The sequence below is a fragment of the Martes martes genome (genome assembly GCF_963455335.1).
Source record: "Martes martes genome assembly, chromosome: 14".
In the NCBI taxonomy this organism is placed as follows: Eukaryota; Metazoa; Chordata; class Mammalia; order Carnivora; family Mustelidae; genus Martes; species Martes martes.
The window spans coordinates 72,179,196-72,193,963 of record NC_137902.1 but is presented as its reverse complement, the minus strand read 5'-3'; the positions used below and the strand labels follow the sequence as shown (position 1 = coordinate 72,193,963).

General features: G+C 40.7%; 1 protein-coding gene across 2 annotated transcripts in view; it reads left to right on the top strand.

Annotated features, from left to right (window-relative positions):
- The window catches only part of PRKG1 (protein kinase cGMP-dependent 1), a gene marked incomplete at its 5' end in the record, with an annotated part of 1,240,279 nt that overhangs the window by 671,871 nt on the left and 553,640 nt on the right, over window positions 1–14,768 (top strand). The gene's annotated exons all lie outside the window — the stretch shown is intronic.

Genomic DNA, 14,768 nt, shown 5'->3' with positions numbered 1-14,768 from the left:
TAAAACAAAATCAGAAAAAAGTTAAAAGGAAGAATAAATAAATAGAATGAGCTGGTTATACTTGCAATTTTTGTCCCCTTCCTACTACATATTATGTAAGACTCTATTAAAAATGAAATGGTGTATTTATTTACCTAAGTATCTGGGCACTAGCAGTTGACAAGCAGTTTTAGTGACACTGTTAATACTGCAAGTTAGTGATGGAAATACCTAGTCAGTTAATCCACTTAGATTTTGAATGATTATCCCAAGTGATACCTAGCCATAAAATGACTTATGTCCTCTATATGTGTCCTACCCAGTATGTTAGCACTCGACATAGGTGGCAAACAGCCAATTAATTAAATAAATTTAAATGCATTTTAAAATTCAGTTCCTCAGTCTCATTAGTGTCTGCATAAGTTTTCAGTAGCTGCGTGTTGCTAGTAGCCGCCATATTGAAAGCATTGATGTAGCGTATTAGATTTAAATTAGTTATGTAGTGACAGGTTCATAAACTGGAAATTTACCCATTTGCTTTTATTTTGGATAAGTAAATATTTGAAAAGAAATATGATAGCATAAGTAAATAGTCTTTAAAATATGATGAGTGGGATGCCTGGGTGGCTCAGTTGGTTAAGCGGTTGCCTTCGGCTCAGGTCATGATCCCAGCATCCTGGGATCGAGTCCCACATCGGGCTCCTTGCTCCACAGGGAGACTGCTTCTCCCTCTGCCACTCTGTCTGCCTGTGCTCGCTCTCTCTCTCTCTCTCTCTCTGACAAATAAATAAATAAAATCTTTAAAAAAATAAATAAAATAAAATATGATGAGTACTTTTACATAAATCTGCTTACAGATATTAAAAGCATTTGCTGAATTAATGCCAAATAAATATTAAAGAAGATACTCACTAGGAGTTCCCAGATAAAACTCACATTCCATTAAAAAAATCTGTAACTTTGTAGTTTGGTATTGTGGTAGTTTGCAAGTTATGGTAAAATAAGCATAATTATTTGGACTTACGTTATTTTACCATTCTTCACATAAGCTGATGGTATTTCATAAAAGCTTTTACTGGTACATATAATTTTGTAGGATCATTTTCTTAAGTCAGGCTGAGAAACACTAGGTATGAGTAAAACATAAAGTAATAAATGAGGGTTCATTAAAACATAACATTTTGGTGCATTGATTCTGAAAGTTTTAATTGATACCATAGCATGGTGTATATCCTGTCTTTGAAAGCACGAAGAAAAGGCTGAGTTTATATGAACATTTCATTCATAAGACAAACATTTGAGATACACCTACCCTATATTTAACATTATAGCAAATAGTGTAAATATTTCCTCAAGGTTTTTTTTTTTTACGGGGTTATTACTATTTGCTTTAGATAAAGGGAAACGTATTTTTGAAAATCTGTCCTCTATTGTACTGGATAAAGCTATAGGGAATAGAAATGTTTAAGCCATAAAAGCTTAAGCTAGATTAAACTCTGATACCATTTCTGTTGGTTTGTCTGAAACAAGATTTCAGGAGCTTGAAACCTCTCAGGTCAAACAGAGTCAGCCGTTAGAGGGTTTCTCAACAGAAGATTGCCTCCACCATTGTAAACTTTGTATTAGATTTCTTCTTGTACAAAATATAGCTTAACTACATAAGGAAATACAAGGAAGGCAGTAAAGAAGAGAGATCACATTTTTCTTTCCTGCCTGGATCTTTTGGCTCTTTATCAGACCATTCTAGTTTAAAACCACTCCTTTGGTTACTGACTTTTCTTGGGGTGAGGGGGGTTCTTTCTTTCCTTGCCTCAAGTAGAGGTCTTCATAGCTGAACGGATTCTGTCCATCGTGTGTTCCTCTCTTTGTTTCAGAGTATTTGGAACAATGAACAGAGCTGACTCATGTTTTCACGATGCTCTTACGGCTTCTGTGTCCGTGGTTTTGTGATTTTTATTTTTTTTAAAGATTTTATTTATTTGAGTGAGCTGGCTCACGTTTTCAAGGTGTTCTTACAGCTTCTTTGTCCATGGTTCTATTATTATTTTTATTATTTTTTAAATTATTTATTTGAGAGAGGTAGTGAGCAAGACAGAGAGAGAGTGAGTGCGTGCATGGGGGTTGGAGGGTGCGGGGCAGAGAGAGAAGGAGAAGTAGGCTCCCCACTCAACATGGAGCCCGATGCAGGGCTAGATAGAATCTGGGACTCTAGGATCATGATCTCAGCCAAAGGCATACACGTAACCAACTGAGCCACAGTTTTATTTTTTAAGCAGTAATATCAGTATCTAGTACAAATCACAGACTAAAAGCTTACTATTTGTAAGAACATTTATATGGAATAACAATTAAAAAAAGCATCCTCTCTATTCCCTTCAGATTCGACTAAGCCTTCCGAGGGTAGGGGAGGACAACGTTTTCCTCGACCCTCTTAGGGGTCCCTGGCTAGGTCTGAAAGTTAAACTGACCAAGAGAGATTAGCAAGAGAAAAGCGTAGACATTTATTCAGAAACAGTCTTCGGTGATACAGGGGCCTTCATAAGGAAATGAAGCCTGAAAGAAACAGACCTGAGTATTGTTATGCTAGTTTTGATCAAAAGTGTGGGCAGACATACGACAGGTCAGAGAATATGAGGTAAGTGTAGTGAGCGGGGGGGGGGGGGGGGGGGGGAATTGGGCAAGGTCTCTGAGTTCCTCTCAGAATGCCTTAGTCTTTTAAGATAAGCACATTCCTTTCCTGTCTGTACTGGGAGGCACCTCCCACCACAGGGCTTTAGGGCCTATTTCTGGGTTTTAGGAGGGCAGGAAGGTCACAGTGACCTTCTGCCATTTTTTTCAGACTCCTTCAGCTTGAGATATTCATTATACCAAGATGCCAACTTCTGGGGTGATTTGTCCTGACCCCTTTAAGAGAAATGAACCATGGTGATTAGGTACATTTTCAAAAAGATTTAACAATGTAATGGCAAACGCTTACTTCTACCGCTGCAATTCGTTTCCTCCTATTGTAGGTATTGAAGTGACTCTTAAATCACTAAAGAACTAATGTCATGTTTTAGAGGCTTTGTCATCTGACCATCTGCTTACCGAAAATAGAAATCCTGAAATCAAACACCATTCTATTTTATTTTCAGCAAATAGATGACAGGAAAAGACATTCCTGCAAAGACATACAAATAGCCAGTGAATAGCACATGAATGTCATTAGCCATCAGGGAAGCGAAATCAAAGTTACAAGGGGATCCATGTACTTTTGCCTGGCCACGATCTAAAGTAAGTTACCCCCCGGTGTTGACAAAGATGTGGAGAAACTGGAATTGTCGTGTGCTGCTGGTGGGAGTGTAAAATGGTGCAGTCGCTGCAGACAACAGCCTAGCAGCTCCTCTGAAGGTTGACACTGAGTTCTCATGTGACGTAGCAGTTCTGTTCCTAGGCATATACCTAACAGAAATGAAACATAGGGACACACATAAACTTTCATGCACGCGTCCATAGCACCACCATGTATAATACGCAAAAAGCAGAAATAACACGTTACAACATGGATGATTCTTTTTCTTTCTTTCTTTCTTTTTTTTTTTTTTAGGATTTTATTTATTTATTTGAGAGAGAGAGGGAGATCACAAGTAGGCAGAGAGGCAGGTGGGAAGTGGGGGGCGGGGGCGGGGGCGGGAAGCAGGCTCCCTGCTGAGCAGGGAGTCCTACCTTGGGCGTAGGACCCTGGGATCACGACCTGAGCCGAAGGTAGACGCTTTAGAGACTGAGCTACCCTGACACCCCTTAGCAAGTTCTTGATTGATGCTCTTCCTATATTAACCACGACCCAGCCTTAGAGGGCATGAAATGGAACGTAGGGCTGAAATCCATGTGGATACTGGAGTACCTGAAAGACCCTTGCTACCGCCATCTTCCTCCCTGAGGAGAAAATCTCTCTCCTACCCCCAGCCTGGTGGCCAATGCCGAAAACCCCACTATTAGAGTCTTTTGTCAGAGATTCAAAATATTTGGTCAGTGTGTAAATAAAGATGCCAACTGGAGTAAAAATATTTTAAATGGCGATATTCCATGCCTCTATGGATGTAAGTGGATTTTTCTTCCTTATTAAAATGAAACAGTGAAGGCTTTAGTGGTATGGCATACGAGATCCAGAAGACACCATCAGTGTCTAAAGGTGAGCTTGAGAAGACACGACTTGCTTGGGGGATGGGAGGTGGCCATGATCATGTCTATGGAACAGGTCTATGGCTTTGGGGGCTTGTGAGAAAAAAAAAAACAACCCAAAACCATTCAACCAAAAACCAACCCGCCTTATTCCTTCTCTCCCTTGAAGAGGGAATTTGTAGAGAAACACCGCTTTCCAGCTTTCGTGTTTTTGAGTCTCCATCCACTACAGTGCTGGCGCTGACGGAGATGAGTTTCACGGTCATGCCTTGGCTGGTCCTGGCTGTGTCCATGGCCAGGTCATCAGTCTTTCCTCTCCATGTAAATAAATCCTGGGTGAAAAGGGAAAAGGCAAAGGATACAGAAAAGCCTCTTTTCTCCTCTTCCCAGGATAATCCAACTGGAATTCTTCGGGAGGGGCAGCTTTGGGCCCTCGTAAAAAGCCAGGTGATTATTGCTCAAGGCTCAACCAGTTCGCATGTCCCCGTGGAGGCATGAACTGGGGGGGATTTGCTAAAACATGTTTATCTGAAAACAATGACAACAAAATCCCTACCAACCAAGGATCCTGGAGCTCATTTCACTTGTAATTCACAAAGCATTCTAATTAAGAGAATTTTGTTTCCCCTCCAGGCAAACAAAGCCTCAAATGAGGATAGAATATAGTAGTCTGAACGCATGCATGTGAAAATGAGAGATTCCCATGTTCCAAGGTCAACCTCGCAGACTCACAATGGGCCTTTGATGTCACCACTCCAAAGGCCTTGATTTGAATTTGAATTTGCGAGTGCTGGAAATCCTTCCAGTTAAATCCCTTAAACCCAATGTAAACCTTTCTTTAAAAGGAAAACAAAAATTTGGTAAATTTACAAATGTTGATTTGGTTGATTTGTACCGTTCATTATGACCGGGTTCAAAGACAAAGTTGAACATCATAAATTACAACAGGGTTTTGATACCATTTCCAATAATGTGCTATTGGGAAAAAAGTTAATAGAGCATAAAGCTGGGCAGGCACTTTTAATGGCTTTTGTTATATAGGTCCTTTTTGGGGGAGGTGCACAGGGGTATTTAGATGAGATTCAAAAATATTTGAACAAATTCTTCTTTTTTTCTTTTTCTTTTTTCTTTCTTTTTTTTTTGGCAGAGGAATTCTGTAGAGGGTTTCTTCTCACTGAAACATAAGGAGGCTGATTTTGTGCTTTCAAGATATCTTCTGTTTTCTAGATAAGCTGTGTGAGGATGAGGTAGGACATATTCCTGGATTATGGGTGGAAACATTTACAAAAGGAGCTGTGGGATCAGAACGTGAACTCAACATTCTTGTTGGCACCGTAGGTCTTGCCAGGAAGACTGTGAGATTTGCAGATTCTAAAACAATTCGGGTTTTATGAGAGACTTTTTGTAAAAGGTGGCATTCATCCGAGAGAGTCATTCTTAGTCACCACTTGGCTGAAAGAATTTTTGATGTGTGACGTTTCTGGTGATAATACGTACTAAATATAACTGTATTGCTTCTAATCAATTTGCCACAGCTTTTCCTCCACCCCTGAGAAAACAGGATCCCGCATATAGGGACTAAATGCAAACTCAGGTGACCTTCCCATTTCAACTGTAGTATTTTATGTTCTGTTTCCTCTTAAGCCTAGTGCTCACTGGATTATCTGTGAAAGAACGGGATTTCTATTTGCTTGTTTTTCAATCTGGCTTCTTAGTAGAGAGGATGTCTCATTTAGTTACCTCAGCCCAGGTGGGCAAAAGCAAAATTCAACTGCTGGGATCACACCAAACTAAAAAGCTTTTGCACAGAGAAGGAAACTGCCAACAAAATTAAAAGGTAACCTAATGAATGGCAGAAGATATTGGCAAATGATATCTCCGATAAAGGGTTAATTTCCGGGGCGTGCTTCAGGGCCAAGTCAGCTAAGTGCCTGACTCTTGATTTCCACCCAGGTCACCATCTCTGGGTCCTGAGATTGAGCCCTGTGCTCAGCAGGGAGTCTGCTTCAGATTCTCTCTCTTCCTCCCCTCCCCCTCTCCCCCCTCTGCTCATGTGCATGTGTACTCTCTCTCCCAAATAAATAAATCTTTTAAAAAATTAATAAATATAAATAAATAAAATAAAAAATGAGAAAAGAGACATAACAACCAACACCACAGAAAGACAAACAAGAGAATATTATGCAAAAATGAGGTGTTAAATTGGACAACCTAGAAGAAATGGATAAATTCCTAGAAACATAAAATTACCAAAACTGAAACAGGAAGAAATAGAAAACTTGACTGATAACCAGTAAAGAATCAAGTCAGTAATCAAAAAACTTCCCCCAAAACAAAAGATCCAGGAACCACTTGGTGTCACATGCAAATTTAAAGAAGGATAATTACCTATTCTTCTCAAGCTATTCCAAAAAATAGAAGAGGAAGGAAAACTTTCGAATTCGTTCTACCAGGCCAGCATTACCCTGATACCAAAACCAGATAAAGACACCATGGAAAAAGAATACTATAGACCAATATCCCTGATGAACTTACATTCAAAAATCCTCAACAAAATATGTGCAAACAGGATCCAGCAATACATTAAAAAACCATTCACCACAATGAAGTGAGATTTATTTATGGGTTGCACGAGTGGTTCAATATTTGCAAATCATTCAACGTGATACACCACATTAATAAGCAAAAGGATAACAGCCATATGATCATTTTAATAATGCAGAGAAAGCATTTGCAAAGTACAGCATCCATTCGTGATAAAAACCCTCAACAGAGTAGGTTGTGAAGGAACATAAGTCTACATAATAAAGGCCATATATGAAAACCCCATAGCTACTATTGTTCTCAACTGGGGAAAAGAGCTCTTCCCCCGAGGTCAGGAACAAGACAGAGATGACCACTCTTACCACTTTAATTCAGCGTAGTACTGGAAGCCTTAAGCCCAGCAAGCAGACAAGAAGAAATGAAAAGAATCCAAATTGGTAAAAAGAGGTTAAAACTTTCATTATTTGCAGTGATACAGACATGATATAGGAAGCCTGAAAGACTCCACCCAAACACTACCAGAACCAATAAATGAATTCAGTCAGGTTGCACAATGCACCATCAATATACAGAAATCTGTTGCATTTCTATACACAAATAATGAAGTGGCAGAAGGAGAAATTAAGTAAACAAACCCATTTGTAATTACATCCAAAATAATAAGATACTTAAGAATAAACCCAACCAGAGAGGTGAAGACCTGTACTATAAAAACTATAGAACACGGATGAAAATTACTGAAGACGCAAAGAAATGGAAAGACATTCCATCCTCACAGATTGGAGGAATGAGTATCATGATAATGACTGTATTCTCCAAAGGAATCTACACAGTTAAATGCAGTCCCTATCAAAATACCAGCAGTATTTTCCCCAGAACTAGAATAAGCCTACACAGAAGACCCCAGAGAGCCAGAGCAGTCTTCACAAAGAAAAGCAAAGGTGGAAACGTCACAATTCTGGACTCCAAGTTATATTACAAAGCTGTAGTAATCAAAAGAGTATGGTGCTGGTACAATAATAGACACATAGGTCTGTGGACAGAATAAAAAACTCAGAAATGAACCCACAGTTATATGATCATTTAGTCTTTGACAAAGCGAGAAAGAATATCCAGTGGGAAAAACACAGTCTCTTCAACAAATGGTGTTGGGCGAACCAGACAGCAACATGCAGAAGAATGAAACCAGACTGCCTTCTTACAGCACACACACAAATAAACTCGAAATGCCTTAAATACACAAATGTGAAATCTGGAACCATTAAACTCCTAGAAGAGAACACAGGTAGTAACTTCTTTGACATTGGCTTTAGTAAGTTCTTTCTAAATATATTTCCTGAGCCAAGGAAAATACAAGCAAAAGTAAACTATTGGGATTATATCAAAATAAAAAGCTCTGGGGCCTGGGTGGCTCAGTCAGTGAAGCATCTACCTTCGGTTGAGGTCATGATCCCAGGGTCCTGGGTTGGAGTCCCATCATCGAGCTCCTTGCTCAGTGGGGAGCCTGCTCCTCCTTTCCATCGCTGTTTTCCCTGCTTATGTGCTCTGTCAAATAAGTAAAATCTTTTAAAAGAATTAAAAAAAAAAATAAAACCACCCCCAAACCAAATAATTCTGATTAAAAATGGACAGGAGACATGAATAGACATTTTTTTTAAAGATTTTATTTATTTATTTGACAGACAGAAATCACAAATAGACAGAGAGGCAGGCAGAGAGAGAGGAAGGGAAGCAGTCTCCCCGCTGAGCAGAGAGCCTGATGCGGGGCTCGATCCCAAGACCCTGGGATCATGACCCGAGCCGAAGGCAGAGCCTTTAACCCACTGAGCCACCCAGGCGCCCCATGAATAGACATTTTTCCAAAGAAGACATCCAGATGGCCGACAGACACATGGCAAGATGCTCAGCATCCAAACTGCAATGAGATACCACCTCACACCTGTCAGAATGGCTACAGTCAACAACACAGGAAACAGCAGGTGTGAGCAAGGACGCAAAGAAAGGGGAACCCTCCTACACTGTTGGTGGGAATGCAGGCTGGAGCAGCCACCCTGGAAAATAGCATGGAGATTCCTCAAAAATTTTAAAATAGAGCTACCCTACAATCCAGTAATTGCACTACTAGGTATTTATGCAAAGAATACAAAAATATGAAATCAAAGGGATACATATACCCCAGTGTATATAGCGGGATCACCTAGAGTAGCCAAATTGTGGAAACAACCCATGTCCATCACCTGATGAATGGGTAAAGAAGATGTGGTGTATATATACAAGGGAATATTATTGAACCTTTAAAAAGAATGGAATGTTACCATTTGTAATGGCATGGACAGAGCTAGAATGTATGAAGCAAAATAAGTCAGAGAAAAATACATATGCTGTCACTCACAGGTTCTAATTCAGCAGGTCTGGGGTGGCCTCACATTCTGCATTTCTAACAGACTTCCAGGTGATGCCGATGCTGCCGGCCCAAGACACATTTTCATTAGGGAGAGTTTAAAGCAACCTCAGGTCCCTGGAGCCTGTGACATCCCATCAGGGTGGGAGGAGGGGGTCTAGTATGGGCTGCATTGGTGTATTTCCCTCCAAGGATGGAAGGAGAAGCACTGTAGTACCCAAATTCAGATTAAATTTCCTCAAGATTTTTTCCTCCGTTATCTGAAAATATTCTGCAAAAAAATCGAAGGTTTTGATATAATGCTTTGTTTAGGATTGTGAGTTTCAGATTTCAAAAAAAAAATTTTTTTTTTCTAGAGAGAGAGAGCAAGCACATGCTTGAACTGGAGCAGGAAGGGGAAGAGAGAGAGAGAGAGAGAGAGAATCTCAGGCAGACTCCTCTCCCCAACCCTCCCAGTCTTCCACCCCAGCTGAGCACAGAGCCCAACTGGGGGCTCGATGTCACCACTCTGAGATCATGACCCGAGCCAAAATCAGGAGTTAGATGCTCAACCAACTGAACCACCCAGGTGCCCCTAGATTTCAAAGATTTTTTTTTCAGCATTTTATTTATTTGACAGAGTGTGTGTGTGTGTGTGTGTGTGTGCACATGAGAGCATGAGCAGGGGTGAGGGGCAGAGGGAGAGGGTGAAGCAGACTATCTGCTGATCAGGGAGGCCATGTGGGGCTGGATCCCAGGACCCTGAGATCATGACCTGAGCCAAGGGGAGACGTTCAACCAACTGAGCCACCCAGGCGCCCCTCCAGGATTTTTTAAAAGTATTTTTCAATTATCTTGCCCCCCCAAGATTTAACAATCCCTTTTTAGCCAGTTACCTTTATCAAATCTTCTCAAGACATTCCCCATCGTTCTCATAGAAATAGTCTTTTCAATCCATATAAATAATATATCGATTTCTATCTTTATATGTATGACAAACAGTACAATGGGCATCAAGTGGTTTATGAACACAGGTGACATGAATATGCACGCATCATCGTGATGCAGGCAGGCTGGGGGCAAGAATCCAGGAGAAGATCCTACAGGACCAGCCAAGACGGTCCTTGGCTTCACGCAGGCCAGAAATCATATGCACACAGGGGAAGTGGAAAGTGTTTTTTAGTGTGAGTGAGGGGCAGAGAACAGCAGACAGAGCATCTGGGAGACTTAGAGAAGAAAGGAAAATGAGTCTCACCATTGCTTGGGGCTAAGGGTTTGTATTGTAAAATGGTCTAGGTTCCATGTTCCTCCAGGAACCCAGGACAGGGTCCAATCAAAGGCGAGAGCCAGGTGAACAACAGACGTTCTCCCAGGAGTCAGCCGAGGTTCATTCGAAGCGAATGTCCCAGAACATGTTCAGGATCTGGCTCTTCTGGGATGTTATTAGGTGTTTGAGGTCCTAGGGACAAATGCAGAGAACTGACCTTCTTGCTTCCCCCTTGAAGTGGGAACAAAGCCTCTCAGGCTTATTCAGAGGCAAAAAACCGAACAAGAGTTAATGGGGCCCAGCAGAAAAAGAGCAGAGATGAAACCTTTCTCAAATGGAGTTCTTCAGCCCCCCAACCTCAACAGTTTTCATAGAAATCACCTTTTTTTTTTTTTTTTTTTGCAACCCTATCCCATAGATACGCCCATACCTTGTATCTGTGTCTGTATCTCTCTCAGTCTGCCGGGGCCCATCCCCTCATCTATGCATTCCCGCAGTCACACGACCAGCATCAGTGTGGGAACAGACACAATTGACAGGACAAATGTCATGACGCCATATTGAAGAGTAACTCATGAGCCGCCATCATCCAGTTTGCGTTGCGTGCAGAACGATGGGTTTTGCAAAAGGATTGGGAAGCACAGGTTGATGGTTTAGGGGTGCTCAGGTAAGAGAGCCATTGTTTAAAAACAGAAGGAGAACAGGAGAGACAGTGGGGAGACCATTTTAACTGGGGGTGTTCAGGAAAAGCCCTCTGAGGAAAGGGGTCTAGAAGTTGAAGCCTGAGTAAAGAGAAGGAACTCACCCCTCTAGAGAAGGAGAGGGGTCAGAAGAAGAGAAACTGCCAAGTACAAAGCTCAGAGGTGAAAACGAGTTCATCAACTCCAGGAAACGAAGCTCGGCCTGAAGCCGCTTCAGCCCTGAGTCAGGGGACTGGGTGGGATGTGGGTTTGGCTCAGGGCCTTGTAGGACATGGTAAGGATGTGGGATTTTATTCTAAAAGCAATGTAAGCCATGAGAGGTTTTAAATAAGGGAGGGCATGATCTGATTTTTTGTTATTATTTTTGTAATTAGTGTGGCTTCTGTGTGGAAATTACATGGTGGAATTTTTTTAAAATTATTTAATAAAGATAAAGACATCAAAGAACCCTCTTTCCCTCTGTATCCTAAATAAATGCCCATTCTAGAGCCATTAGCATTTAATATTACATATATTTCTCTTTCTAGAACTATATTTTTGAATTGAAAAATATAGTTATTTTGGCTTAATATTTATTAAAAATACAAAACATTTGTGGGAGAAAGGTACTCATTGGATTAGGATTATAGGATATTCCTTGGTTCAGTATATCTCATGAAAAGTTAGCAATAAAAAATGTGCCGTGCCTTTTTTTCTTTCTTTTCTTTCTTTTTTTTTTTTTTTTTTTTTGGTGCATTTCTTTGTTTTGGGTGTTTGTATGTTTGCTTGGTTAGTTGATTCGGCAGAAATAGACGTGCTGGACTTGTGGTCCAGCTGCTTTTCTAGTTCACATTTGTGAACTAAAAATTTCTATCGAATTGAACAGAGGTATTTTCCTACAGAGGAAAACAGGAGCTGTAAACTCCAAGCGTGCCTGGGACTGGCCAAGAGGTGTGTGAATCACACCTGCTGTTAAGGCCATAGGAGAGGCTGGGCCTGTGGCCCCACTGAGGAGTATATGGTGACCTTACCTGTACTCCAATTCAAAATTTTGAAACCCTTGGGCTTAAATATCTGCAGGCCTTATGGGCCCAAGGGCACAGGTCCAAGTCCCTTGTTCAAAGATATTTAGAGCTTCCAGAGAACAAAACTGACAAAATGGATGGTGGGGAGGGGAAAGCATGTGATGATGGGCGAGTGGAGAAACACGGAAGCATTTTGGATGTAGACTTGCCTTAAGACAGGAAGCCTACTCTTCATAGGTGGTGGTTGTGCTTATCCTCACAGAGCCAGGGTGGTGTCTGGAAATGTTTGAATTCCTCATTTATGTTGCTATGTTCTTTAACATGTGAACAAGGGTGATGTTTGGGACACAGAACATGATTTCATGGATGTTAATGCAGCAAGAAAGCCCCGTATAGGCCTTTTCATCCTGTTATAAACTCAACTACATGATTTTTAATGTGGGTCATGTTTTGAATGTTATTAAAATTGAAACTTCAAGGGGTGCCTGGGTGGCTCAGTGGGTTAAAGCCTCTGCCTTCAGCTCAGGTCATGATCCCAGGGTCCTGGGATCGAGCCCCGCATCGGGCTCTCTGCTCGGTGGGGAGCCTGCTTCCCCCTCTCCCTCTCTGCCTGCCTCTTTGCCTACTTGTGATCTCTGTCTGTCAAATAAATAAATAAAAACTTAAAAAAAATTGAACCTTCAAGGTAAAGGAGATTGGGGGCTGAGTTAGAGCAGATATATCTCGTTCTGTGGAATTTCTAAGGATAAAGAGATAGATTCATAAATACCTAGGTTGTCTGATAGTCTTTCCAGGTAGCAGAGCAATGAAAGGCTGACAGAATTTTGGGTAAGACAGGTAATTAAGTACAGAGACAAAATAGTTTTGGGGGGAAACTGCTGGTTTCATGGCTTGAGGTCTGAGAGATAATCCATTCTACTTTTGTGATAGACAACAAATTAGTAATCAAACAGATTCTTTTTTTAAATGACCGACCTTTGGGACCCGTGAGAATGATGTTTGCAGATTTAATGCATACTGGTTCATACAAAAGCAATTACGGCTGAGAATATTGTGCATTTTAGTCTAACTCTTTAATGATTAATTACCTGCCTTTGGCACCTACACCAACTCCTGCCAATCAAGAACTGTCATTTACCGAATACTTCAGCTTTTTTTCTAGGGTAATACTTGAGTGTTTTTATGTACAGTGTTTGATAATCTCCGAGCTTGTTATTTTTGATAATCCTACCCCAATGTCACTTTTGATGCAGTGTAGGCCCTTTACTGACATAAGGGTTATACAGTGGTAGAAAAATACCAACTGTTAACATCTCATGAGAAAGGTGGTTTGTAATATGAACACTTAGAAAGCTGGATTTTCAGCTAAAGGAGTAAATATTTGGTTTGTATTTATTTGTTTTTTAAACATTTGTTTAGAAGTGCATAAAAGCAAATGAAAATATTAGGAGATCTAGTTAAGATTTGGAATATGCGTATGTATGAGATATTTTCACAACCTTTATACCAATATCATAATATTCATACTATTAAAGTTAATAATAGCCTTAATGATATATTTTTAAGTATATTAATTTTCTTACAATGAATTAGTTCTTGACAAGGCTGGTGAGAAAAGCCAGCTCCAAGCAGAGGTCTGTCTAGAGATTAGCTGACAATTTAGTCAGAGGCTGACTCATTCTTTTGTGAGAAGACCATGAGATGTGATGGATAATTCAGTCTCCTCCACAGTGGGTTGCTGCGCATAATTACCCTTAGGCCTCCTCAGATCTAAGAGGAAGGCCTGACATACTGTAGGAAATTAGGTTCTGTGTGCTTAATGTCCCATCAAAGCTTGGGAAAGCAAGACGCTTTGCAAACTGAGATTATACTAAGGTTTTTGGTTTGGGTTTTTTTGTTTTATTGCTGTTTTTAATGCTTTTCTACCATTACAATTCTGGAAAGTGTTGAAAAGTCATACTTGATCTCACTTGGATTAAGTCTACCTTCATCCAGGATTCATACTGGTTTATAGCTTATCAAGTAACTCTTAAAATAGAAGAGGGGAGGGGCTAATGGGCAGGCACTGATTAAAGTTGACCTTTTCCTATTCCCCAAGAAATACACTGCTGGAGAGGAAGCAGCCCTAAGGAGGCATTTGCAAAGCATTGTTTCACTCCACTGTCTTTAGGTATTGTTACTATGAAAGACTTCGCAATTGCATCTGTGATTCCATATTTGGCAGAATGCAAGATGCTCTGGGTTATAACCAGTGATTATGTAGTAACAGACGTAAGATTCTGATCAGAGCACACACACATTGCTGGGATCACCATCAAATGAAATGAGGCTCTGTCCATCAGCCCTGAGATACTCAGTGAACCGGAAGTAAGAACCTATTTTATAAGGTTTTTCAGAGCAAGGTAGATTGCTTCTGCTATCTGCTACTAGTTTGTTTTCTCATGTAACTCCTTGTTATAGCTCACTTTGTTCTGTGTGGAAACTTTTTTGGGAAAATGGGATTTCCCCCTTCAGAAAGACAGAATGTTTTGTTGTCTCCTGTGATTTTGGCATAGCAAACACAGAAACGAGGGACAGTCCATGTTCGGAGTTCCCAGTCTATGCAAAGTGGGAGTGGGGGATGCAGAGTGTGGTAAAGTTGTAGGCTGCAACATAACAAGTGCTGTCAGTTATGGAGGGGACTGTAAGGTCTTCTGGGACCTGGAAGAGTTCTCTGTGGGGGACACAAGCAA